We start from the raw sequence: 1,517 nt of genomic DNA, 5'->3' as shown, positions 1-1,517 counted from the left end.
GCAGTGGGTTGGTCAGAAAAATTCCACGGCCAGCCCTTGGGGGCACCACTGATTTAAAAATCAAAAGATGAGAAATGGAGTTAAAAACACAACTGCATAACTAAAGGCTGCATTGGGATAAAAAAGATGCATTTAAAATTGGTTTCAATAAGGAAAACTTAAGGGTTGTAGAGTGACTGAGAGTTTCTGGGAGCATTTGAAGTGAAATTACAAAAAAAAATAATAAGTTTTGGAAGAAGAGTTTTTGTATTTCTCAGGAAAGATGTTATTGACAACACCAAAAAATAAATACATGAACCAAACTAAATGTGTGGCTGGGATTAAAGTGATTTTTTTTCTCTGCCTTGGTTCATCAATCAGGAATTCTCCCTTTTTTTATTAAGTGAGAGTCTTCTGACCACTGTCCAGTGCTGATAACACTGATTTATAAGGATGTATTTCTCACAGCCCATCTTCAAAAGAAAAAAAAGAAAAATCTAAATTCTCTTTGAAAAGTTCTGTTTCCTCCTCTTGGTCAGAATATTTATTAGTAATTTTAATCTTACTGCAAGTCAGAAGAATTATATCAAAGTTGCCTCGGCGGTTTAAGCAGAACTGTCCTGCAAACACTTTTGTGTGTTATGCCTTGATTAGGTACAGTTAGTCAGCTCATCTAAATTGGAGACAACCAGCTATCTCATTGGACGTGAAGGCTTGGCGTGCCGGACTACAGATCTGCCCTGGAGGTCCTTACGGATAGGTTCGTACAAACTCGGACTCTGGGACGGCTTGGCCCTTCGTCAGAGCCTTATCAGACCCAGCCGGGTCGGCAAGAACTTCTTGTTTGCGGTAATTAAAAATTACATTTTTCCTCAGATGGTCGGCTTGTCCAATAACATCTCTTTTGGGAAAGATACATCATGTTTAATGCAGAGAGCTGCATCATGGTCAAACAGGCGTAATGCAGCTGTTGCTAACCATCTGCTCAGGAGAYAACAGAGGAAAAATAGTCAGTTACTTTTTAACAATGGATGTTAAAATTAAATGACAGTTCAGAAATCACAGTATAATATAGAAATCTGTCATCCATTCATCCAACCGTATGTCCATCTTGTTATATATTTGTTTAGACATTTTTCCAATTACCAATCCATTGGTAGATGGATGAATTATAGCTGGTTTAACCCAATACACACTTAGAATAAAGTACCRTTAAAAAGGAAAATCGTGTTAATGATTGTTTTCTTATTTTCATAAATAAATCACAAAAGGTTAAAACAGACTGTTGTGTCAGCATTATCTGCATGACAAGGACAGCTTATTATTCGATTATAATACTGAAAATTAAAATCAAATTTGTCTCTYAGAAAGCTTTCTCAGAGCAAAGTTCAGATGTTATGAGGCATGACCAGTGATAAAGTGCCTATATGTCAGGGGTCACKGTTTTTCATGCTACAATCATCAAAGTCAAAACACTGATTACTGATACTGACCAATATGCTGATGTTTGCCAACAGCTGTGGACATGAAAGCGCTGC

The sequence above is a fragment of the Austrofundulus limnaeus genome, unplaced genomic scaffold (genome assembly GCF_001266775.1).
Source record: "Austrofundulus limnaeus strain Quisiro unplaced genomic scaffold, Austrofundulus_limnaeus-1.0 Scaffold632, whole genome shotgun sequence".
NCBI classification, from domain to species: Eukaryota; Metazoa; Chordata; class Actinopteri; order Cyprinodontiformes; family Rivulidae; genus Austrofundulus; species Austrofundulus limnaeus.
This window is presented reverse-complemented; position numbering follows the sequence as displayed.